The sequence below is a fragment of the Paramisgurnus dabryanus genome, chromosome 9 (assembly GCF_030506205.2).
Source record: "Paramisgurnus dabryanus chromosome 9, PD_genome_1.1, whole genome shotgun sequence".
Classification (NCBI taxonomy): domain Eukaryota; kingdom Metazoa; phylum Chordata; class Actinopteri; order Cypriniformes; family Cobitidae; genus Paramisgurnus; species Paramisgurnus dabryanus.
Window position 1 is genome coordinate 5,977,766 of NC_133345.1, and position 18,204 is coordinate 5,995,969.

Here is an 18,204-nt window from a genome sequence, read left to right on the forward strand (position 1 = left end):
AAATGGTTACAGAAAGGACGCATTCATGGGAAAAAATGACATAAAAAAAATAATTAATTAATTAAATGCTTACAGCACCTGGTTTTCCCAGGCGGTCTCCCATCCAAGTACTAACCAGGCCCGACCCTGCTTGGCTTCCGAGATCAGACGAGAGCGGGCGTGCTCAGGGTGGTGTGGCCGTAAGCGAGTGCTGACTCGCTTCGATAGACACTTCAAGACTTATGTGGCAACGCCATGACATCAGTGAACGCTTACAGAAAGGTCGCATTCATGCGAAAAAATGACATAAAATAATAATTAATTAATTAAATGCTTACAGCACCTGGTATTCCCAGGCGGTCTCCCATCCAAGTACTAACCAGGCCCGACCCTGCTTGGCTTCCGAGATCAGACGAGAGCGGGCGTGCTCAGGGAGGTGTGGCCGTAAGCGAGTGCAGACTCGATTCGAGAGACACTTCAAAACTAATGTGGCAACGCCATGCCATGGGAGAACGCTTACAGAAAGGACGCATTCATGGGAAAATATGACATAAATAAATATTTAATTAATTAAATGCTTACAGCACCTGGTATTCCCAGGCGGTCTCCCATCCAAGTACTAACCAGGCCCGACCCTGCTTGGCTTCCGAGATCAGACGAGAGCGGGCGTGCTCAGGGTGGTGTGGCCGTAAGCGAGTGCCGACTCGAATCGACAGACACTTCAAGACTTATGTGGCAACGCCATGACATCAGTGAACGCTTACAGAAAGAACGCATTCATGGGAAAAAATGACATAAATAAATATTTAATTAATTAAATGCTTACAGCACCTGGTATTCCCAGGCAATCTCCCATCCAAGTACTAACCAGGCCCGACCCTGCTTGGCTTCCGAGATCAGACGAGAGCGGGCGTGCTCAGGGTGGTGTGGCCGTAAGCGAGTGCGGACTTGATTCGAGAGACACTTCAAAACTAATGTGGCAACGGCATGCCATGGGAGAACGCTTACAGAAAGGACGCATTCATGGGAAAAATGACATAAAAAATTAATTAATTAAATTCTTACAGCACCAGGTATTCCCAGGCGGTCTCCCATCCAAGTACTAACCAGGCCCGACCCTGCTTGGCTTCCGAGATCAGACGAGAGCGGGCGTGCTCAGGGTGGTGTGGCCGTAAACGAGTGCTGACTCGATTCGAGAGACACTTCAAGGCTAATGTGGCAACGCAATGACATCGGTAAATGGTTACAGAAAGGACGCATTCATGGGAAAAAATGACATAAAAAAAATAATTAATTAATTAAATGCTTACAGCACCTGGTATTGCCAGGCAGTCTCCCATCCAAGTACTAACCAGGCCCGACCCTGCTTGGCTTCCGAGATCAGACGAGAGCGGGCGTGCTCAGGGTGGTGTGGCCGTAAGCGAGTGCTGACTCGCTTCGATAGACACTTCAAGACTTATGTGGCAACGCCATGACATCAGTGAACGCTTACAGAAAGATCGCATTCATGGGAAAAAATGACATAAAAAAATAATTAATTAATTAAATGCTTAGAGCACCTGGTATTCTCAGGCGGTCTCCCATCCAAGTACTAACCAGGCCCGACCCTGCTTGGCTTACGAGATCAGACGAGAGCGGGCGTGCTCAGGATGGCGTGGTCGTAAGCGAGTGCTGACTTGATTCGAGAGACACTTCAAAACTAATGTGGCAACGCCATGCCATGGGAGAACGCTTACAGAAAGGACGCATTCATGGGAAAAATGACATAAATAATTAATTAATTTAATTCTTACAGCACCAGGTATTCCCAGGCGGTCTCCCATCCAAGTACTAACTAGGCCCGACCCTGCTTGGCTTCCGAGATCAGACGAGAGCGGGCGTGCTCAGAGTGGTGTGGCCGTAAACGAGTGCTGACTCGATTCGAGAGACACTTCAAGGCTAATGTGGCAACGCAATGACATCGGTAAATGGTTACAGAAAGGACGCATTCATGGGAAAAAATGACATAAAAAAAATAATTAATTAATTAATTGCTTACAGCACCTGGTATTCCCAGGCGGTCTCCCATCCAAGTACTAACCAGGCCCGACCCTGCTTGGCTTCCGAGATCAGACGAGAGCGGGCGTGCTCAGGGTGGTGTGGCCGTAAGCGAGTGCTGACTCGATTCGAGAGACACTTCAAGGCTAATGTGGCAACGCAATGACATCGGTAAATGGTTACAGAAAGGACGCATTCATGGGAAAATATGACATAAATAAATATTTAATTAATTAAATGCTTACAGCACCTGGTATTCCCAGGCGGTCTCCCATCCAAGTACTAACCAGGCCCGACCCTGCTTGGCTTCCGAGATCAGACGAGAGCGGGCGTGCTCAGGGTGGTGTGGCCGTAAACGAGTGCTGACTCGCTTCGATAGACACTTCAAGACTTATGTGGCAACGACATGACATCAGTGAACGCTTACAGAAAGATCGCATTCATGGGAAAAAATGACATAAAAAAATAATTAATTAATTAAATGCTTACAGCACCTGGTATTCCCAGGCGGTCTCCCATCCAAGTACTAACCAGGCCCGACCCTGCTTGGCTTCCGAGATCAGACGAGAGCGGGCGTGCTCAGGGTGGTGTGGCCGTAAGCGAGTGCTGACTCGATTCGAGAGACACTTCAAGGCTAATGTGGCAACGCAATGACATCGGTAAATGGTTACAGAAAGGACGCATTCATGGGAAAAAATGACATAAAAAAATAATTAATTAATTAAATGCTTACAGCACCTGGTATTCCTAGGCGGTCTCCCATCCAAGTACTAACCAGGCCCGACCCTGCTTGGCTTCCGAGATCAGACGAGAGCGGGCGTGCTTAGGGTGGTGTGGCCGTAAGCGAGTGCTGACTCGCTTCGATAGACACTTCAAGACTTATGTGGCAACGCCATGACATCAGTGAACGCTTACAGAAAGATCGCATTCATGGGAAAAAATGACATAAAAAAATAATTAATTAATTAAATGCTTACAGCACCTGGTATTCCCAGGCGGTCTCCCATCCAAGTACTAACCAGGCCCGACCCTGCTTGGCTTACGAGATCAGACGAGAGCGGGCGTGCTCAGGGTGGCGTGGCCGTAAGCGAGTGCTGACTTGATTCGAGAGACACTTCAAAACTAATGTGGCAACGCCATGCCATGGGAGAACGCTTACAGAAAGGACGCATTCATGGGAAAAATGACATAAATAATTAATTAATTTAATTCTTACAGCACCAGGTATTCCCAGGCGGTCTCCCATCCAAGTACTAACCAGGCCCGACCCTGCTTGGCTTCCGAGATCAGACGAGAGCGGGCGTGCTCAGGGTGTTGTGGCCGTAAACGAGTGCTGACTCGATTCGAGAGACACTTCAAGGCTAATGTGGCAACGCAATGACATCGGTAAATGGTTACAGAAAGGACGCATTCATGGGAAAAAATGACATAAAAAAAATAATTAATTAATTAAATGCTTACAGCACCTGGTATTCCCAGGCGGTCTCCCATCCAAGTACTAACCAGGCCCGACCCTGCTTGGCTTCCGAGATCAGACGAGAGCGGGCGTGCTCAGGGTGGTGTGGCCGTAAACGAGTGCTGACTCGATTCGAGAGACACTTCAAGGCTAATGTGGCAACGCAATGACATCGGTAAATGGTTACAGAAAGGACGCATTCATGGGAAAAAATGACATAAAAAAAATAATTAATTAATTAAATGCTTACAGCACCTGGTATTCCCAGGCGGTCTCCCATCCAAGTACTAACCAGGCCCGACCCTGCTTGGCTTCCGAGATCAGACGAGAGCGGGCGTGCTCAGGGTGGTGTGGCCGTAAGCGAGTGCTGACTCGCTTCGAAAGACACTTCAAGACTTATGTGGCAACGCCATGACATCAGTGAACGCTTACAGAAAGATCGCATTCATGGGAAAAAATGACATAAAAAAATAATTAATTAATTAAATGCTTACAGCACCTGGTATTCCCAGGCGGTCTCCCATCCAAGTACTAACCAGGCCCGACCCTGCTTGGCTTCCGAGATCAGACGAGAGCGGGCGTGCTCAGGGTGGTGTGGCCGTAAGCGAGTGCTGACTCGATTCGAGAGACACTTCAAGGCTAATGTGGCAATGCAATGACATCGGTAAATGGTTACAGAAAGGACGCATTCATGGGAAAAAATGACATAAAAAAAATTATTAATTAATTAAATGCTTACAGCACCTGGTATTCCCAGGCGGTCTCCCATCCAAGTACTAACCAGGACCGACCCTGCTTGGCTTCCGAGATGAGACGAGAGCGGGCGTGCTCAGGGTGGTGTGGCCGTAAGCGAGTGCAGACTCGATTCGAGAGACACTTCAAAACTAATGTGGCAACGCCATGCCATGGGAGAACGCTTACAGAAAGGACGCATTCATGGGAAAATATGACATAAATAAATATTTAATTAATTAAATGCTTACAGCACCTGGTATTCCCAGGCGGTCTCCCATCCAAGTACTAACCAGGCCCGACCCTGCTTGGCTTCCGAGATCAGACGAGAGCGGGCGTGCTCAGGGTGGTGTGGCCGTAAGCGAGTGCAGACTCGAATCGACAGACACTTCAAGACTTATGTGGCAACGCCATGACATCAGTGAACGCTTACAGAAAGAACGCATTCATGGGAAAAAATGACATAAATAAATATTTAATTAATTAAATGCTTACAGCACCTGGTATTCCCAGGCAATCTCCCATCCAAGTACTAACCAGGCCCGACCCTGCTTGGCTTCCGAGATCAGACGAGAGCGGGCGTGCTCAGGGTGGTGTGGCCGTAAGCGAGTGCGGACTTGATTCGAGAGACACTTCAAAACTAATGTGGCAACGGCATGCCATGGGAGAACGCTTACAGAAAGGACGCATTCATGGGAAAAATGACATAAAAAATTAATTAATTAAATTCTTACAGCACCAGGTATTCCCAGGCGGTCTCCCATCCAAGTACTAACCAGGCCCGACCCTGCTTGGCTTCCGAGATCAGACGAGAGCGGGCGTGCTCAGGGTGGTGTGGCCGTAAGCGAGTGCTGACTCGCTTCGATAGACACTTCAAGACTTATGTGGCAACGCCATGACATCAGTGAACGCTTACAGAAAGGTCGCATTCATGGGAAAAAATGACATAAAAAATAATTTATTATTATAAATGCTTACAGCACCTGGTATTCCCAGGCGTTCTCCCATCCAAGTACTAACCAGGCCCGACCCTGCTTGGCTTCCGAGATCAGACGAGAGCGGGCGTGCTCAGGGTGGTGTGGCCGTAAGCGAGTGCTGACTCGATTCGAGAGACACTTCAAGGCTAATGTGGCAACGCAATGACATCGGTAAATGGTTGCAGAAAGGACGCATTCATGGGAAAAAATGACATAAAAAAATTATTAATTAATTAAATGCTTACAGCACCTGGTATTCCCAGGCGGTCTCCCATCCAAGTACTAACCAGGCCCGACCCTGCTTGGCTTCCGAGATCAGACGAGAGCGGGCGTGCTCAGGGTGGTGTGGCCGTAAGCGAGTGCAGACTCGATTCGAGAGACACTTCAAAACTAACGTGGCAACGCCATGCCATGGGAGAACGCTTACAGAAAGGACGCATTCATGGGAAAATATGACATAAATAAATATTTAATTAATTAAATGCTTACAGCACCTGGTATTCCCAGGCGGTCTCCCATCCAAGTACTAACCAGGCCCGACCCTGCTTGGCTTCCGAGATCAGACGAGAGCGGGCGTGCTCAGGGTGGTGTGGCCGTAAGCGAGTGCCGACTCGAATCGACAGACACTTCAAGACTTATGTGGCAACGCCATGACATCAGTGAACGCTTACAGAAAGAACGCATTCATGGGAATAAATGACATAAATAAATATTTAATTAATTAAATGCTTACAGCACCTGGTATTCCCAGGCAATCTCCCATCCAAGTACTAACCAGGCCCGACCCTGCTTGGCTTACGAGATCAGACGAGAGCGGGCGTGCTCAGGGTGGCGTGGCCGTAAGCGAGTGCTGACTTGATTCGAGAGACACTTCAAAACTAATGTGGCAACGCCATGCCATGGGAGAACGCTTACAGAAAGGACGCATTCATGGGAAAAATGACATAAATAATTAATTAATTTAATTCTTACAGCACCAGGTATTCCCAGGCGGTCTCCCATCCAAGTACTAACCAGGCCCGACCCTGCTTGGCTTCCGAGATCAGACGAGAGCGGGCGTGCTCAGGGTGGTGTGGCCGTAAGCGAGTGCTGACTCGCTTCGAAAGACACTTCAAGACTTATGTGGCAACGCCATGACATCAGTGAACGCTTACAGAAAGATCGCATTCATGGGAAAAAATGACATAAAAAAATAATTAATTAATTAAATGCTTACAGCACCTGGTATTCCCAGGCGGTCTCCCATCCAAGTACTAACCAGGCCCGACCCTGCTTGGCTTCCGAGATCAGACGAGAGCGGGCGTGCTCAGGGTGGTGTGGCCGTAAGCGAGTGCTGACTCGATTCGAGAGACACTTCAAGGCTAATGTGGCAATGCAATGACATCGGTAAATGGTTACAGAAAGGACGCATTCATGGGAAAAAATGACATAAACAAAATTATTAATTAATTAAATGCTTACAGCACCTGGTATTCCCAGGCGGACTCCCATCCAAGTACTAACCAGGACCGACCCTGCTTGGCTTCCGAGATGAGACGAGAGCGGGCGTGCTCAGGGTGGTGTGGCCGTAAGCGAGTGCAGACTCGATTCGAGAGACACTTCAAAACTAATGTGGCAACGCCATGCCATGGGAGAACGCTTACAGAAAGGACGCATTCATGGGAAAATATGACATAAATAAATATTTAATTAATTAAATGCTTACAGCACCTGGTATTCCCAGGCGGTCTCCCATCCAAGTACTAACCAGGCCCGACCCTGCTTGGCTTCCGAGATCAGACGAGAGCGGGCATGCTCAGGGTGGTGTGGCCGTAAGCGAGTGCAGACTCGAATCGACAGACACTTCAAGACTTATGTGGCAACGCCATGACATCAGTGAACGCTTACAGAAAGAACGCATTCATGGGAAAAAATGACATAAATAAATATTTAATTAATTAAATGCTTACAGCACCTGGTATTCCCAGGCAATCTCCCATCCAAGTACTAACCAGGCCCGACCCTGCTTGGCTTCCGAGATCAGACGAGAGCGGGCGTGCTCAGGGTGGTGTGGCCGTAAGCGAGTGCGGACTTGATTCGAGAGACACTTCAAAACTAATGTGGCAACGGCATGCCATGGGAGAACGCTTACAGAAAGGACGCATTCATGGGAAAAAATGACATAAAAAAATAATTAATTAATTAAATGCTTACAGCACCTGGTATTCCCAGGCGGTCTCCCATCCAAGTACTAACCAGGCCCGACCCTGCTTGGCTTACGAGATCAGACGAGAACGGGCGTGCTCAGGGTTGTGTGGCCGTAAGCGAGTGCTGACTCGATTCGAGAGACACTTCAAGGCTAATGTGGCAACGCAATGACATCGGTAAATGGTTACAGAAAGGACGCATTCATGGGAAAAAATGACATAAAAAAAAATAATTAATTAATTAAATGCTTACAGCACCTGGTATTCCCAGGCGGTCTCCCATCCAAGTACTAACCAGGCCCGACCCTGCTTGGCTTCCGAGATCAGACGAGAGCGGGCGTGCTCAGGGTGGTGTGGCCGTAAGCGAGTGCAGACTCGATTCGAGAGACACTTCAAAACTAATGTGGCAACGCCATGCCATGGGAGAACGCTTACAGAAAGGACGCATTCATGGGAAAAATGACATAAATAATTAATTAATTTAATTCTTACAGCACCAGGTATTCCCAGGCGGTCTCCCATCCAAGTACTAACCAGGCCCGACCCTGCTTGGCTTCCGAGATCAGACGAGAGCGGGCGTGCTCAGGGTGGTGTGGCCGTAAGCGAGTGCTGACTCGCTTCGAAAGACACTTCAAGACTTATGTGGCAACGCCATGACATCAGTGAACGCTTACAGAAAGATCGCATTCATGGGAAAAAATGACATAAAAAAAATAATTAATAAATTAAATGCTTACAGCACCTGGTATTCCCAGGCGGTCTCCCATCCAAGTACTAACCAGGACCGACCCTGCTTGGCTTCCGAGATGAGACGAGAGCGGGCGTGCTCAGGGTGGTGTGGCCGTAAGCGAGTGCAGACTTGATTCGAGAGACACTTCAAAACTAATGTGGCAACGCCATGCCATGGGAGAACGCTTACAGAAAGGACGCATTCATGGGAAAATATGACATAAATAAATATTTAATTAATTAAATGCTTACAGCACCTGGTATTCCCAGGCGGTCTCCCATCCAAGTACTAACCAGGCCCGACCCTGCTTGGCTTCCGAGATCAGACGAGAGCGGGCGTGCTCAGGGTGGTGTGGCCGTAAGCGAGTGCCGACTCGAATCGACAGACACTTCAAGACTTATGTGGCAACGCCATGACATCAGTGAACGCTTACAGAAAGAACGCATTCATGGGAAAAAATGACATAAATAAATATTTAATTAATTAAATGCTTACAGCACCTGGTATTCCCAGGCAATCTCCCATCCAAGTACTAACCAGGCCCGACCCTGCTTGGCTTCCGAGATCAGACGAGAGCGGGCGTGCTCAGGGTGGTGTGGCCGTAAGCGAGTGCGGACTTGATTCGAGAGACACTTCAAAACTAATGTGGCAACGGCATGCCATGGGAGAACGCTTACAGAAAGGACGCATTCATGGGAAAAATGACATAAAAAATTAATTAATTAAATTCTTACAGCACCAGGTATTCCCAGGCGGTCTCCCATCCAAGTACTAACCAGGCCCGACCCTGCTTGGCTTCCGAGATCAGACGAGAGCGGGCGTGCTCAGGGTGGTGTGGCCGTAAACGAGTGCTGACTCGATTCGAGAGACACTTCAAGGCTAATGTGGCAACGCAATGACATCGGTAAATGGTTACAGAAAGGACGCATTCATGGGAAAAAATGACATAAAAAAAATAATTAATTAATTAAATGCTTACAGCACCTGGTATTCCCAGGCGGTCTCCCATCCAAGTACTAACCAGGCCCGACCCTGCTTGGCTTCCGAGATCAGACGAGAGCGGGCGTGCTCAGGGTGGTGTGGCCGTAAACGAGTGCTGACTTGCTTCGATAGACACTTCAAGACTTATGTGGCAACGCCATGACATCAGTGAACGCTTACAGAAAGATCGCATTCATGGGAAAAAATGACATAAAAAAATAATTAATTAATTAAATGCTTAGAGCACCTGGTATTCCCAGGCGGTCTCCCATCCAAGTACTAACCAGGCCCGACCCTGCTTGGCTTACGAGATCAGACGAGAGCGGGCGTGCTTAGGGTGGCGTGGCCGTAAGCGAGTGCTGACTTGATTCGAGAGACACTTCAAAACTAATGTGGCAACGCCATGCCATGGGAGAACGCTTACAGAAAGGACGCATTCATGGGAAAAATGACATAAATAATTAATTAATTTAATTCTTACAGCACCAGGTATTCCCAGGCGGTCTCCCATCCAAGTACTAACCAGGCCCGACCCTGCTTGGCTTCCGAGATCAGACGAGAGCGGGCGTGCTCAGGGTGGTGTGGCCGTAAGCGAGTGCTGACTCGCTTCGAAAGACACTTCAAGACTTATGTGGCAACGCCATGACATCAGTGAACGCTTACAGAAAGATCGCATTCATGGGAAAAAATGACATAAAAAAATAATTAATTAATTAAATGCTTACAGCACCTGGTATTCCCAGGCGGTCTCCCATCCAAGTACTAACCAGGCCCGACCCTGCTTGGCTTCCGAGATCAGACGAGAGCGGGCGTGCTCAGGGTGGTGTGGCCGTAAGCGAGTGCTGACTCGATTCGAGAGACACTTCAAGGCTAATGTGGCAATGCAATGACATCGGTAAATGGTTACAGAAAGGACGCATTCATGGGAAAAAATGACATAAAAAAAATTATTAATTAATTAAATGCTTACAGCACCTGGTATTCCCAGGCGGTCTCCCATCCAAGTACTAACCAGGACCGACCCTGCTTGGCTTCCGAGATGAGACGAGAGCGGGCGTGCTCAGGGTGGTGTGGCCGTAAGCGAGTACAGACTCGATTCGAGAGACACTTCAAAACTAATGTGGCAACGCCATGCCATGGGAGAACGCTTACAGAAAGGACGCATTCATGGGAAAATATGACATAAATAAATATTTAATTAATTAAATGCTTACAGCACCTGGTATTCCCAGGCGGTCTCCCATCCAAGTACTAACCAGGCCCGACCCTGCTTGGCTTCCGAGATCAGACGAGAGCGGGCGTGCTCAGGGTGGTGTGGCCGTAAGCGAGTGCAGACTCGAATCGACAGACACTTCAAGACTTATGTGGCAACGCCATGACATCAGTGAACGCTTACAGAAAGAACGCATTCATGGGAAAAAATGACATAAATAAATATTTAATTAATTAAATGCTTACAGCACCTGGTATTCCCAGGCAATCTCCCATCCAAGTACTAACCAGGCCCGACCCTGCTTGGCTTCCGAGATCAGACGAGAGCGGGCGTGCTCAGGGTGGTGTGGCCGTAAGCGAGTGCGGACTTGATTCGAGAGACACTTCAAAACTAATGTGGCAACGGCATGCCATGGGAGAACGCTTACAGAAAGGACGCATTCATGGGAAAAAATGACATAAAAAAATAATTAATTAATTAAATGCTTACAGCACCTGGTATTCCCAGGCGGTCTCCCATCCAAGTACTAACCAGGCCCGACCCTGCTTGGCTTACGAGATCAGACGAGAACGGGCGTGCTCAGGGTGGTGTGGCCGTAAGCGAGTGCTGACTCGATTCGAGAGACACTTCAAGGCTAATGTGGCAACGCAATGACATCGGTAAATGGTTACAGAAAGGACGCATTCATGGGAAAAAATGACATAAAAAAAATAATTAATTAATTAAATGCTTACAGCACCTGGTTTTCCCAGGCGGTCTCCCATCCAAGTACTAACCAGGCCCGACCCTGCTTGGCTTCCGAGATCAGACGAGAGCGGGCGTGCTCAGGGTGGTGTGGCCGTAAGCGAGTGCTGACTCGCTTCGATAGACACTTCAAGACTTATGTGGCAACGCCATGACATCAGTGAACGCTTACAGAAAGGTCGCATTCATGGGAAAAAATGACATAAAATAATAATTAATTAATTAAATGCTTACAGCACCTGGTATTCCCAGGCGGTCTCCCATCCAAGTACTAACCAGGCCCGACCCTGCTTGGCTTCCGAGATCAGACGAGAGCGGGCGTGCTCAGGGTGGTGTGGCCGTAAACGAGTGCTGACTTGATTCGAGAGACACTTCAAGGCTAATGTGGCAACGCAATGACATCGGTAAATGGTTACAGAAAGGACGCATTCATGGGAAAAAATGACATAAAAAAAATAATTAATTAATTAAATGCTTACAGCACCTGGTATTCCTAGGCGGTCTCCCATCCAAGTACTAACCAGGCCCGACCCTGCTTGGCTTCCGAGATCAGACGAGAGCGGGCGTGCTCAGGGTGGTGTGGCCGTAAACGAGTGCTGACTCGCTTCGATAGACACTTCAAGACTTATGTGGCAACGCCATGACATCAGTGAACGCTTACAGAAAGATCGCATTCATGGGAAAAAATGACATAAAAAAATAATTAATTAATTAAATGCTTAGAGCACCTGGTATTCCCAGGCGGTCTCCCATCCAAGTACTAACCAGGCCCGACCCTGCTTGGCTTACGAGATCAGACGAGAGCGGGCGTGCTCAGGGTGGCGTGGCCGTAAGCGAGTGCTGACTTGATTCGAGAAACACTTCAAAACTAATGTGGCAACGCCATGCCATGGGAGAACGCTTACAGAAAGGACGCATTCATGGGAAAAATGACATAAATAATTAATTAATTTAATTCTTACAGCACCAGGTATTCCCAGGCGGTCTCCCATCCAAGTACTAACCAGGCCCGACCCTGCTTGGCTTCCGAGATCAGACGAGAGCGGGCGTGCTCAGGGTGGTGTGGCCGTAAGCGAGTGCTGACTCGCTTCGAAAGACACTTCAAGACTTATGTGGCAACGCCATGACATCAGTGAACGCTTACAGAAAGATCGCATTCATGGGAAAAAATGACATAAAAAAATAATTAATTAATTAAATGCTTACAGCACCTGGTATTCCCAGGCGGTCTCCCATCCAAGTACTAACCAGGCCCGACCCTGCTTGGCTTCCGAGATCAGACGAGAGCGGGCGTGCTCAGGGTGGTGTGGCCGTAAGCGAGTGCTGACTCGATTCGAGAGACACTTCAAGGCTAATGTGGCAATGCAATGACATCGGTAAATGGTTACAGAAAGGACGCATTCATGGGAAAAAATGACATAAAAAAAATTATTAATTAATTAAATGCTTACAGCACCTGGTATTCCCAGGCGGTCTCCCATCCAAGTACTAACCAGGACCGACCCTGCTTGGCTTCCGAGATGAGACGAGAGCGGGCGTGCTCAGGGTGGTGTGGCCGTAAGCGAGTGCAGACTCGATTCGAGAGACACTTCAAAACTAATGTGGCAACGCCATGCCATGGGAGAACGCTTACAGAAAGGACGCATTCATGGGAAAATATGACATAAATAAATATTTAATTAATTAAATGCTTACAGCACCTGGTATTCCCAGGCGGTCTCCCATCCAAGTACTAACCAGGCCCGACCCTGCTTGGCTTCCGAGATCAGACGAGAGCGGGCGTGCTCAGGGTGGTGTGGCCGTAAACGAGTGCAGACTCGAATCGACAGACACTTCAAGACTTATGTGGCAACGCCATGACATCAGTGAACGCTTACAGAAAGAACGCATTCATGGGAAAAAATGACATAAATAAATATTTAATTAATTAAATGCTTACAGCACCTGGTATTCCCAGGCAATCTCCCATCCAAGTACTAACCAGGCCCGACCCTGCTTGGCTTCCGAGATCAGACGAGAGCGGGCGTGCTCAGGGTGGTGTGGCCGTAAGCGAGTGCGGACTTGATTCGAGAGACAATTCAAAACTAATGTGGCAACGGCATGCCATGGGAGAACGCTTACAGAAAGGACGCATTCATGGGAAAAAATGACATAAAAAAATAATTAATTAATTAAATGCTTACAGCACCTGGTATTCCCAGGCGGTCTCCCATCCAAGTACTAACCAGGCCCGACCCTGCTTGGCTTACGAGATCAGACGAGAACGGGCGTGCTCAGGGTGGTGTGGCCGTAAGCGAGTGCTGACTCGATTCGAGAGACACTTCAAGGCTAATGTGGCAACGCAATGACATCGGTAAATGGTTACAGAAAGGACGCATTCATGGGAATAAATGACATAAAAAAAATAATTAATTAATTAAATGCTTACAGCACCTGGTATTCCCAGGCGGTCTCCCATCCAAGTACTAACCAGGCCCGACCCTGCTTGGCTTCCGAGATCAGACGAGAGCGGGCGTGCTCAGGGTGGTGTGGCCGTAAGCGAGTGCTGACTCGCTTCGATAGACACTTCAAGACTTATGTGGCAACGCCATGACATCAGTGAACGCTTACAGAAAGGTCGCATTCATGGGAAAAAATGACATAAAAAAATAATTAATTAATTAAATGCTTACAGCACCTGGTATTCCCAGGCGGTCTCCCATCCAAGTACTAACCAGGCCCGACCCTGCTTGGCTTCCGAGATCAGACGAGAGCGGGCGTGCTCAGGGTGGTGTGGCCGTAAGCGAGTGCTGACTCGATTCGAGAGACACTTCAAGGCTAATGTGGCAACGCAATGACATCGGTAAATGGTTACAGAAAGGACGCATTCATGGGAAAAAATGACATAAAAAAAATTATTAATTAATTAAATGCTTACAGCACCTGGTATTCCCAGGCGGTCTCCCATCCAAGTACTAACCAGGCCCGACCCTGCTTGGCTTCCGAGATCAGACGAGAGCGGGCGTGCTCAGGGAGGTGTGGCCGTAAGCGAGTGCAGACTCGATTCGAGAGACACTTCAAAACTAATGTGGCAACGCCATGCCATGGGAGAACGCTTACAGAAAGGACGCATTCATGGGAAAATATGACATAAATAAATATTTAATTAATTAAATGCTTACAGCACCTGGTATTCCCAGGCGGTCTCCCATCCAAGTACTAACCAGGCCCGACCCTGCTTGGCTTCCGAGATCAGACGAGAGCGGGCGTGCTCAGGGTGGTGTGGCCGTAAGCGAGTGCCGACTCGAATCGACAGACACTTCAAGACTTATGTGGCAACGCCATGACATCAGTGAACGCTTACAGAAAGAACGCATTCATGGGAAAAAATGACATAAATAAATATTTAATTAATTAAATGCTTACAGCACCTGGTATTCCCAGGCAATCTCCCATCCAAGTACTAACCAGGCCCGACCCTGCTTGGCTTCCGAGATCAGACGAGAGCGGGCGTGCTCAGGGTGGTGTGGCCGTAAGCGAGTGCGGACTTGATTCGAGAGACACTTCAAAACTAATGTGGCAACGGCATGCCATGGGAGAACGCTTACAGAAAGGACGCATTCATGGGAAAAATGACATAAAAAATTAATTAATTAAATTCTTACAGCACCAGGTATTCCCAGGCGGTCTCCCATCCAAGTACTAACCAGGCCCGACCCTGCTTGGCTTCCGAGATGAGACGAGAGCGGGCGTGCTCAGGGTGGTGTGGCCGTAAACGAGTGCTGACTCGATTCGAGAGACACTTCAAGGCTAATGTGGCAACGCAATGACATCGGTAAATGGTTACAGAAAGGACGCATTCATGGGAAAAAATGACATAAAAAAAATAATTAATTAATTAAATGCTTACAGCACCTGGTATTGCCAGGCAGTCTCCCATCCAAGTACTAACCAGGCCCGACCCTGCTTGGCTTCCGAGATCAGACGAGAGCGGGCGTGCTCAGGGTGGTGTGGCCGTAAGCGAGTGCTGACTCGCTTCGATAGACACTTCAAGACTTATGTGGCAACGCCATGACATCAGTGAACGCTTACAGAAAGATCGCATTCATGGGAAAAAATGACATAAAAAAATAATTAATTAATTAAATGCTTAGAGCACCTGGTATTCTCAGGCGGTCTCCCATCCAAGTACTAACCAGGCCCGACCCTGCTTGGCTTACGAGATCAGACGAGAGCGGGCGTGCTCAGCATGGCGTGGTCGTAAGCGAGTGCTGACTTGATTCGAGAGACACTTCAAAACTAATGTGGCAACGCCATGCCATGGGAGAACGCTTACAGAAAGGACGCATTCATGGGAAAAATGACATAAATAATTAATTAATTTAATTCTTACAGCACCAGGTATTCCCAGGCGGTCTCCCATCCAAGTACTAACCAGGCCCGACCCTGCTTGGCTTCCGAGATCAGACGAGAGCGGGCGTGCTCAGGGTGGTGTGGCCGTAAACGAGTGCTGACTCGATTCGAGAGACACTTCAAGGCTAATGTGGCAACGCAATGACATCGGTAAATGGTTACAGAAAGGACGCATTCATGGGAAAAAATGACATAAAAAAAATAATTAATTAATTAATTGCTTACAGCACCTGGTATTCCCAGGCGGTCTCCCATCCAAGTACTAACCAGGCCCGACCCTGCTTGGCTTCCGAGATCAGACGAGAGCGGGCGTGCTCAGGGTGGTGTGGCCGTAAGCGAGTGCTGACTCGATTCGAGAGACACTTCAAGGCTAATGTGGCAACGCAATGACATCGGTAAATGGTTACAGAAAGGACGCATTCATGGGAAAATATGACATAAATAAATATTTAATTAATTAAATGCTTACAGCACCTGGTATTCCCAGGCGGTCTCCCATCCAAGTACTAACCAGGCCCGACCCTGCTTGGCTTCCGAGATCAGACGAGAGCGGGCGTGCTCAGGGTGGTGTGGCCGTAAGCGAGTGCTGACTCGCTTCGATAGACACTTCAAGACTTATGTGGCAACGACATGACATCAGTGAACGCTTACAGAAAGATCGCATTCATGGGAAAAAATGACATAAAAAAATAATTAATTAATTAAATGCTTACAGCACCTGGTATTCCCAGGCGGTCTCCCATCCAAGTACTAACCAGGCCCGACCCTGCTTGGCTTCCGAGATCAGACGAGAGCGGGCGTGCTCAGGGTGGTGTGGCCGTAAGCGAGTGCTGACTCGATTCGAGAGACACTTCAAGGCTAATGTGGCAACGCAATGACATCGGTAAATGGTTACAGAAAGGACGCATTCATGGGAAAAAATGACATAAAAAAATTATTAATTAATTAAATGCTTACAGCACCTGGTATTCCTAGGCGGTCTCCCATCCAAGTACCAACCAGGCCCGACCCTGCTTGGCTTCCGAGATCAGACGAGAGCGGGCGTGCTTAGGGTGGTGTGGCCGTAAACGAGTGCTGACTCGCTTCGATAGACACTTCAAGACTTATGTGGCAACGCCATGACATCAGTGAACGCTTACAGAAAGATCGCATTCATGGGAAAAAATGACATAAAAAAATAATTAATTAATTAAATGCTTACAGCACCTGGTATTCCCAGGCGGTCTCCCATCCAAGTACTAACCAGGCCCGACCCTGCTTGGCTTACGAGATCAGACGAGAGCGGGCGTGCTCAGGGTGGCGTGGCCGTAAGCGAGTGCTGACTTGATTCGAGAGACACTTCAAAACTAATGTGGCAACGCCATGCCATGGGAGAACGCTTACAGAAAGGACGCATTCATGGGAAAAAATGACATAAATAAATATTTAATTAATTAAATGCTTACAGCACCTGGTATTCCCAGGCAATCTCCCATCCAAGTACTAACCAGGCCCGACCCTGCTTGGCTTCCGAGATCAGACGAGAGCGGGCGTGCTCAGGGTGGTGTGGCCGTAAGCGAGTGCGGACTTGATTCGAGAGACACTTCAAAACTAATGTGGCAACGGCATGCCATGGGAGAACGCTTACAGAAAGGACGCATTCATGGGAAAAATGACATAAAAAATTAATTAATTAAATTCTTACAGCACCAGGTATTCCCAGGCGGTCTCCCATCCAAGTACTAACCAGGCCCGACCCTGCTTGGCTTCCGAGATCAGACGAGAGCGGGCGTGCTCAGGGTGGTGTGGCCGTAAACGAGTGCTGACTCGATTCGAGAGACACTTCAAGGCTAATGTGGCAACGCAATGACATCGGTAAATGGTTACAGAAAGGACGCATTCATGGGAAAAAATGATATAAAAAAAATAATTAATTAATTAAATGCTTACAGCACCTGGTATTCCCAGGCGGTCTCCCATCCAAGTACTAACCAGGCCCGACCCTGCTTGGCTTCCGAGATCAGACGAGAGCGGGCGTGCTCAGGGTGGTGTGGCCGTAAGCGAGTGCTGACTCGCTTCGATAGACACTTCAAGACTTATGTGGCAACGCCATGACATCAGTGAACGCTTACAGAAAGATCGCATTCATGGGAAAAAATGACATAAAAAAATAATTAATTAATTAAATGCTTACAGCACCTGGTATTGCCAGGAGGTCTCCCATCCAAGTACAAACCAGGCCCGACCCTGCTTGGCGTACGAGATCAGACGAGAGCGGGCGTGCTCAGGGTGGTGTGGCCGTAAGCGAGTGCTGACTCGATTCGAGAGACACTTCAAGGCTAATGTGGCAACGCAATGACATCGGTAAATGGTTACAGAAAGGACGCATTCATGGGAAAAAATGACATAAAAAAAATAATTAATTAATTAAATGCTTACAGCACCTGGTATTCCCAGGCGGTCTGCCATCCAAGTACTAACCAGGCCCGACCCTGCTTGGCTTCCGAGATCAGACGAGAGCGGGCGTGCTCAGGGTGGTGTGGCCGTAAGCGAGTGCTGACTCGCTTCGATAGACACTTCAAGACTTATGTGGCAATGCCATGACATCAGTGAACGCTTACAGAAAGGTCGCATTCATGGGAAAAAATGACATAAAAAATAATTTATTATTATAAATGCTTACAGCACCTGGTATTCCCAGGCGTTCTCCCATCCAAGTACTAACCAGGCCCGACCCTGCTTGGCTTCCGAGATCAGACGAGAGCGGGCGTGCTCAGGGTGGTGTGGCCGTAAGCGAG

The 18,204-nt window shown here is 48.3% G+C and overlaps 46 non-coding genes and 29 pseudogenes across 46 annotated transcripts; all 75 read right to left on the minus strand.

Annotated features, from left to right (window-relative positions):
* Positions 1-66: 66 nt before the first annotated feature.
* LOC135723403 (5S ribosomal RNA) lies at positions 67-185 on the minus strand. The gene has a single exon (XR_010523109.1). It is a non-coding gene; the product is annotated as a 5S ribosomal RNA (ribosomal RNA).
* Positions 186-310: 125 nt separating this feature from the next.
* On the minus strand, positions 311-429 carry LOC135723442 (5S ribosomal RNA). Its single transcript, XR_010523147.1, has one exon. It is a non-coding gene; the product is annotated as a 5S ribosomal RNA (ribosomal RNA).
* Positions 430-554: 125 nt separating this feature from the next.
* Positions 555-673, minus strand: LOC135722313 (5S ribosomal RNA). The gene has a single exon (XR_010522051.1). It is a non-coding gene; the product is annotated as a 5S ribosomal RNA (ribosomal RNA).
* Positions 674-798: 125 nt separating this feature from the next.
* Positions 799-917, minus strand: LOC135725358 (5S ribosomal RNA; annotated as a pseudogene).
* Positions 918-1,037: 120 nt separating this feature from the next.
* LOC135724753 (5S ribosomal RNA) lies at positions 1,038-1,156 on the minus strand. Its single transcript, XR_010524413.1, has one exon. It is a non-coding gene; the product is annotated as a 5S ribosomal RNA (ribosomal RNA).
* A 126-nt stretch (positions 1,157-1,282) lies between these two features.
* On the minus strand, positions 1,283-1,401 carry LOC135725973 (5S ribosomal RNA; annotated as a pseudogene).
* A 125-nt stretch (positions 1,402-1,526) lies between these two features.
* LOC135726904 (5S ribosomal RNA) lies at positions 1,527-1,645 on the minus strand (annotated as a pseudogene).
* Positions 1,646-1,765: 120 nt separating this feature from the next.
* Positions 1,766-1,884, minus strand: LOC135726170 (5S ribosomal RNA; annotated as a pseudogene).
* Positions 1,885-2,010: 126 nt separating this feature from the next.
* Positions 2,011-2,129, minus strand: LOC135722314 (5S ribosomal RNA). The gene has a single exon (XR_010522052.1). It is a non-coding gene; the product is annotated as a 5S ribosomal RNA (ribosomal RNA).
* Positions 2,130-2,254: 125 nt separating this feature from the next.
* Positions 2,255-2,373, minus strand: LOC135723493 (5S ribosomal RNA). Its single transcript, XR_010523197.1, has one exon. It is a non-coding gene; the product is annotated as a 5S ribosomal RNA (ribosomal RNA).
* Positions 2,374-2,498: 125 nt separating this feature from the next.
* On the minus strand, positions 2,499-2,617 carry LOC135722315 (5S ribosomal RNA). The gene has a single exon (XR_010522053.1). It is a non-coding gene; the product is annotated as a 5S ribosomal RNA (ribosomal RNA).
* A 125-nt stretch (positions 2,618-2,742) lies between these two features.
* Positions 2,743-2,861, minus strand: LOC135725529 (5S ribosomal RNA; annotated as a pseudogene).
* Positions 2,862-2,986: 125 nt separating this feature from the next.
* Positions 2,987-3,105, minus strand: LOC135725693 (5S ribosomal RNA; annotated as a pseudogene).
* A 120-nt stretch (positions 3,106-3,225) lies between these two features.
* Positions 3,226-3,344, minus strand: LOC135726118 (5S ribosomal RNA; annotated as a pseudogene).
* A 126-nt stretch (positions 3,345-3,470) lies between these two features.
* LOC135723494 (5S ribosomal RNA) lies at positions 3,471-3,589 on the minus strand. The gene has a single exon (XR_010523198.1). It is a non-coding gene; the product is annotated as a 5S ribosomal RNA (ribosomal RNA).
* Positions 3,590-3,715: 126 nt separating this feature from the next.
* LOC135722316 (5S ribosomal RNA) lies at positions 3,716-3,834 on the minus strand. The gene has a single exon (XR_010522054.1). It is a non-coding gene; the product is annotated as a 5S ribosomal RNA (ribosomal RNA).
* Positions 3,835-3,959: 125 nt separating this feature from the next.
* On the minus strand, positions 3,960-4,078 carry LOC135722318 (5S ribosomal RNA). The gene has a single exon (XR_010522055.1). It is a non-coding gene; the product is annotated as a 5S ribosomal RNA (ribosomal RNA).
* A 126-nt stretch (positions 4,079-4,204) lies between these two features.
* LOC135726295 (5S ribosomal RNA) lies at positions 4,205-4,323 on the minus strand (annotated as a pseudogene).
* Positions 4,324-4,448: 125 nt separating this feature from the next.
* On the minus strand, positions 4,449-4,567 carry LOC135722320 (5S ribosomal RNA). Its single transcript, XR_010522057.1, has one exon. It is a non-coding gene; the product is annotated as a 5S ribosomal RNA (ribosomal RNA).
* A 125-nt stretch (positions 4,568-4,692) lies between these two features.
* Positions 4,693-4,811, minus strand: LOC135725361 (5S ribosomal RNA; annotated as a pseudogene).
* A 120-nt stretch (positions 4,812-4,931) lies between these two features.
* On the minus strand, positions 4,932-5,050 carry LOC135723917 (5S ribosomal RNA). Its single transcript, XR_010523597.1, has one exon. It is a non-coding gene; the product is annotated as a 5S ribosomal RNA (ribosomal RNA).
* A 125-nt stretch (positions 5,051-5,175) lies between these two features.
* Positions 5,176-5,294, minus strand: LOC135725197 (5S ribosomal RNA). Its single transcript, XR_010524842.1, has one exon. It is a non-coding gene; the product is annotated as a 5S ribosomal RNA (ribosomal RNA).
* Positions 5,295-5,419: 125 nt separating this feature from the next.
* LOC135722321 (5S ribosomal RNA) lies at positions 5,420-5,538 on the minus strand. The gene has a single exon (XR_010522058.1). It is a non-coding gene; the product is annotated as a 5S ribosomal RNA (ribosomal RNA).
* Positions 5,539-5,663: 125 nt separating this feature from the next.
* Positions 5,664-5,782, minus strand: LOC135722322 (5S ribosomal RNA). Its single transcript, XR_010522059.1, has one exon. It is a non-coding gene; the product is annotated as a 5S ribosomal RNA (ribosomal RNA).
* Positions 5,783-5,907: 125 nt separating this feature from the next.
* LOC135726716 (5S ribosomal RNA) lies at positions 5,908-6,026 on the minus strand (annotated as a pseudogene).
* Positions 6,027-6,146: 120 nt separating this feature from the next.
* On the minus strand, positions 6,147-6,265 carry LOC135723918 (5S ribosomal RNA). The gene has a single exon (XR_010523598.1). It is a non-coding gene; the product is annotated as a 5S ribosomal RNA (ribosomal RNA).
* A 125-nt stretch (positions 6,266-6,390) lies between these two features.
* LOC135722323 (5S ribosomal RNA) lies at positions 6,391-6,509 on the minus strand. The gene has a single exon (XR_010522060.1). It is a non-coding gene; the product is annotated as a 5S ribosomal RNA (ribosomal RNA).
* Positions 6,510-6,635: 126 nt separating this feature from the next.
* LOC135726782 (5S ribosomal RNA) lies at positions 6,636-6,754 on the minus strand (annotated as a pseudogene).
* Positions 6,755-6,879: 125 nt separating this feature from the next.
* Positions 6,880-6,998, minus strand: LOC135723611 (5S ribosomal RNA). The gene has a single exon (XR_010523306.1). It is a non-coding gene; the product is annotated as a 5S ribosomal RNA (ribosomal RNA).
* Positions 6,999-7,123: 125 nt separating this feature from the next.
* Positions 7,124-7,242, minus strand: LOC135725362 (5S ribosomal RNA; annotated as a pseudogene).
* Positions 7,243-7,367: 125 nt separating this feature from the next.
* On the minus strand, positions 7,368-7,486 carry LOC135726001 (5S ribosomal RNA; annotated as a pseudogene).
* Positions 7,487-7,613: 127 nt separating this feature from the next.
* LOC135722324 (5S ribosomal RNA) lies at positions 7,614-7,732 on the minus strand. The gene has a single exon (XR_010522061.1). It is a non-coding gene; the product is annotated as a 5S ribosomal RNA (ribosomal RNA).
* A 120-nt stretch (positions 7,733-7,852) lies between these two features.
* Positions 7,853-7,971, minus strand: LOC135723919 (5S ribosomal RNA). Its single transcript, XR_010523599.1, has one exon. It is a non-coding gene; the product is annotated as a 5S ribosomal RNA (ribosomal RNA).
* Positions 7,972-8,097: 126 nt separating this feature from the next.
* On the minus strand, positions 8,098-8,216 carry LOC135764244 (5S ribosomal RNA; annotated as a pseudogene).
* A 125-nt stretch (positions 8,217-8,341) lies between these two features.
* Positions 8,342-8,460, minus strand: LOC135762929 (5S ribosomal RNA). The gene has a single exon (XR_010539465.2). It is a non-coding gene; the product is annotated as a 5S ribosomal RNA (ribosomal RNA).
* Positions 8,461-8,585: 125 nt separating this feature from the next.
* LOC135763214 (5S ribosomal RNA) lies at positions 8,586-8,704 on the minus strand (annotated as a pseudogene).
* A 120-nt stretch (positions 8,705-8,824) lies between these two features.
* LOC135763331 (5S ribosomal RNA) lies at positions 8,825-8,943 on the minus strand. Its single transcript, XR_012337629.1, has one exon. It is a non-coding gene; the product is annotated as a 5S ribosomal RNA (ribosomal RNA).
* Positions 8,944-9,069: 126 nt separating this feature from the next.
* Positions 9,070-9,188, minus strand: LOC135763557 (5S ribosomal RNA). Its single transcript, XR_012337555.1, has one exon. It is a non-coding gene; the product is annotated as a 5S ribosomal RNA (ribosomal RNA).
* A 125-nt stretch (positions 9,189-9,313) lies between these two features.
* On the minus strand, positions 9,314-9,432 carry LOC135726848 (5S ribosomal RNA; annotated as a pseudogene).
* Positions 9,433-9,552: 120 nt separating this feature from the next.
* On the minus strand, positions 9,553-9,671 carry LOC135723921 (5S ribosomal RNA). Its single transcript, XR_010523601.1, has one exon. It is a non-coding gene; the product is annotated as a 5S ribosomal RNA (ribosomal RNA).
* A 125-nt stretch (positions 9,672-9,796) lies between these two features.
* LOC135722326 (5S ribosomal RNA) lies at positions 9,797-9,915 on the minus strand. Its single transcript, XR_010522063.1, has one exon. It is a non-coding gene; the product is annotated as a 5S ribosomal RNA (ribosomal RNA).
* Positions 9,916-10,041: 126 nt separating this feature from the next.
* LOC135726297 (5S ribosomal RNA) lies at positions 10,042-10,160 on the minus strand (annotated as a pseudogene).
* Positions 10,161-10,285: 125 nt separating this feature from the next.
* LOC135722327 (5S ribosomal RNA) lies at positions 10,286-10,404 on the minus strand. Its single transcript, XR_010522064.1, has one exon. It is a non-coding gene; the product is annotated as a 5S ribosomal RNA (ribosomal RNA).
* Positions 10,405-10,529: 125 nt separating this feature from the next.
* Positions 10,530-10,648, minus strand: LOC135725364 (5S ribosomal RNA; annotated as a pseudogene).
* A 125-nt stretch (positions 10,649-10,773) lies between these two features.
* LOC135724060 (5S ribosomal RNA) lies at positions 10,774-10,892 on the minus strand. Its single transcript, XR_010523734.1, has one exon. It is a non-coding gene; the product is annotated as a 5S ribosomal RNA (ribosomal RNA).
* A 126-nt stretch (positions 10,893-11,018) lies between these two features.
* LOC135723404 (5S ribosomal RNA) lies at positions 11,019-11,137 on the minus strand. Its single transcript, XR_010523110.1, has one exon. It is a non-coding gene; the product is annotated as a 5S ribosomal RNA (ribosomal RNA).
* A 125-nt stretch (positions 11,138-11,262) lies between these two features.
* LOC135723497 (5S ribosomal RNA) lies at positions 11,263-11,381 on the minus strand. Its single transcript, XR_010523201.1, has one exon. It is a non-coding gene; the product is annotated as a 5S ribosomal RNA (ribosomal RNA).
* Positions 11,382-11,507: 126 nt separating this feature from the next.
* Positions 11,508-11,626, minus strand: LOC135724218 (5S ribosomal RNA). The gene has a single exon (XR_010523888.1). It is a non-coding gene; the product is annotated as a 5S ribosomal RNA (ribosomal RNA).
* Positions 11,627-11,751: 125 nt separating this feature from the next.
* LOC135726543 (5S ribosomal RNA) lies at positions 11,752-11,870 on the minus strand (annotated as a pseudogene).
* A 120-nt stretch (positions 11,871-11,990) lies between these two features.
* On the minus strand, positions 11,991-12,109 carry LOC135723923 (5S ribosomal RNA). The gene has a single exon (XR_010523602.1). It is a non-coding gene; the product is annotated as a 5S ribosomal RNA (ribosomal RNA).
* Positions 12,110-12,234: 125 nt separating this feature from the next.
* Positions 12,235-12,353, minus strand: LOC135722328 (5S ribosomal RNA). Its single transcript, XR_010522065.1, has one exon. It is a non-coding gene; the product is annotated as a 5S ribosomal RNA (ribosomal RNA).
* Positions 12,354-12,479: 126 nt separating this feature from the next.
* LOC135764252 (5S ribosomal RNA) lies at positions 12,480-12,598 on the minus strand (annotated as a pseudogene).
* Positions 12,599-12,723: 125 nt separating this feature from the next.
* LOC135763215 (5S ribosomal RNA) lies at positions 12,724-12,842 on the minus strand. Its single transcript, XR_012337556.1, has one exon. It is a non-coding gene; the product is annotated as a 5S ribosomal RNA (ribosomal RNA).
* Positions 12,843-12,967: 125 nt separating this feature from the next.
* Positions 12,968-13,086, minus strand: LOC135763332 (5S ribosomal RNA; annotated as a pseudogene).
* A 125-nt stretch (positions 13,087-13,211) lies between these two features.
* On the minus strand, positions 13,212-13,330 carry LOC135763673 (5S ribosomal RNA). Its single transcript, XR_012337590.1, has one exon. It is a non-coding gene; the product is annotated as a 5S ribosomal RNA (ribosomal RNA).
* Positions 13,331-13,456: 126 nt separating this feature from the next.
* Positions 13,457-13,575, minus strand: LOC135762536 (5S ribosomal RNA). The gene has a single exon (XR_010539089.2). It is a non-coding gene; the product is annotated as a 5S ribosomal RNA (ribosomal RNA).
* A 125-nt stretch (positions 13,576-13,700) lies between these two features.
* Positions 13,701-13,819, minus strand: LOC135764253 (5S ribosomal RNA). The gene has a single exon (XR_010539803.1). It is a non-coding gene; the product is annotated as a 5S ribosomal RNA (ribosomal RNA).
* A 126-nt stretch (positions 13,820-13,945) lies between these two features.
* LOC135763920 (5S ribosomal RNA) lies at positions 13,946-14,064 on the minus strand. The gene has a single exon (XR_012337550.1). It is a non-coding gene; the product is annotated as a 5S ribosomal RNA (ribosomal RNA).
* A 125-nt stretch (positions 14,065-14,189) lies between these two features.
* LOC135762065 (5S ribosomal RNA) lies at positions 14,190-14,308 on the minus strand. Its single transcript, XR_010538631.2, has one exon. It is a non-coding gene; the product is annotated as a 5S ribosomal RNA (ribosomal RNA).
* A 125-nt stretch (positions 14,309-14,433) lies between these two features.
* LOC135763057 (5S ribosomal RNA) lies at positions 14,434-14,552 on the minus strand (annotated as a pseudogene).
* A 120-nt stretch (positions 14,553-14,672) lies between these two features.
* On the minus strand, positions 14,673-14,791 carry LOC135763340 (5S ribosomal RNA; annotated as a pseudogene).
* Positions 14,792-14,917: 126 nt separating this feature from the next.
* Positions 14,918-15,036, minus strand: LOC135764254 (5S ribosomal RNA; annotated as a pseudogene).
* A 125-nt stretch (positions 15,037-15,161) lies between these two features.
* Positions 15,162-15,280, minus strand: LOC135764255 (5S ribosomal RNA; annotated as a pseudogene).
* Positions 15,281-15,400: 120 nt separating this feature from the next.
* LOC135764256 (5S ribosomal RNA) lies at positions 15,401-15,519 on the minus strand. Its single transcript, XR_010539807.2, has one exon. It is a non-coding gene; the product is annotated as a 5S ribosomal RNA (ribosomal RNA).
* A 126-nt stretch (positions 15,520-15,645) lies between these two features.
* On the minus strand, positions 15,646-15,764 carry LOC135763669 (5S ribosomal RNA). Its single transcript, XR_012337485.1, has one exon. It is a non-coding gene; the product is annotated as a 5S ribosomal RNA (ribosomal RNA).
* Positions 15,765-15,889: 125 nt separating this feature from the next.
* Positions 15,890-16,008, minus strand: LOC135764257 (5S ribosomal RNA). Its single transcript, XR_010539808.1, has one exon. It is a non-coding gene; the product is annotated as a 5S ribosomal RNA (ribosomal RNA).
* A 125-nt stretch (positions 16,009-16,133) lies between these two features.
* LOC135763058 (5S ribosomal RNA) lies at positions 16,134-16,252 on the minus strand. The gene has a single exon (XR_012337486.1). It is a non-coding gene; the product is annotated as a 5S ribosomal RNA (ribosomal RNA).
* A 125-nt stretch (positions 16,253-16,377) lies between these two features.
* Positions 16,378-16,496, minus strand: LOC135762203 (5S ribosomal RNA; annotated as a pseudogene).
* A 125-nt stretch (positions 16,497-16,621) lies between these two features.
* On the minus strand, positions 16,622-16,740 carry LOC135764258 (5S ribosomal RNA; annotated as a pseudogene).
* Positions 16,741-16,865: 125 nt separating this feature from the next.
* LOC135725367 (5S ribosomal RNA) lies at positions 16,866-16,984 on the minus strand (annotated as a pseudogene).
* Positions 16,985-17,104: 120 nt separating this feature from the next.
* On the minus strand, positions 17,105-17,223 carry LOC135724757 (5S ribosomal RNA). The gene has a single exon (XR_010524416.1). It is a non-coding gene; the product is annotated as a 5S ribosomal RNA (ribosomal RNA).
* Positions 17,224-17,349: 126 nt separating this feature from the next.
* Positions 17,350-17,468, minus strand: LOC135722337 (5S ribosomal RNA). The gene has a single exon (XR_010522073.1). It is a non-coding gene; the product is annotated as a 5S ribosomal RNA (ribosomal RNA).
* Positions 17,469-17,593: 125 nt separating this feature from the next.
* Positions 17,594-17,712, minus strand: LOC135726821 (5S ribosomal RNA; annotated as a pseudogene).
* A 126-nt stretch (positions 17,713-17,838) lies between these two features.
* LOC135723994 (5S ribosomal RNA) lies at positions 17,839-17,957 on the minus strand. The gene has a single exon (XR_010523671.1). It is a non-coding gene; the product is annotated as a 5S ribosomal RNA (ribosomal RNA).
* A 125-nt stretch (positions 17,958-18,082) lies between these two features.
* LOC135725198 (5S ribosomal RNA) lies at positions 18,083-18,201 on the minus strand. The gene has a single exon (XR_010524843.1). It is a non-coding gene; the product is annotated as a 5S ribosomal RNA (ribosomal RNA).
* Between the last annotated feature and the right edge of the window lie 3 nt (positions 18,202-18,204).